Source organism: Abramis brama (assembly GCF_963993115.1).
Source record: "Abramis brama genome assembly, chromosome: 8".
Lineage (NCBI taxonomy): Eukaryota > Metazoa > Chordata > Actinopteri > Cypriniformes > Leuciscidae > Abramis > Abramis brama.
Window position 1 is genome coordinate 21,363,640 of NC_139970.1, and position 245 is coordinate 21,363,884.

Genomic DNA, 245 nt, shown 5'->3' on the forward strand with positions numbered 1-245 from the left:
GTGCACACTTTTTTTTACTGTAATACTATAGAGTTAAAATGTAAAACACTGCAAAACAACAGTTATATCTTTATTTGCGAAGTGTTTGGTGTATTGACAATCATTTAATTCTGAAATATAAAATGCTGTATATGGCCTCTATTGAGTTTCCTAAAAACACACATGCCACAGTCTTCCACCCTTGTTTGTAATGCAATAGTTCAGCAACAGAAAGTCAAACAGACGTTTGAGGAGGAAGTGCACTC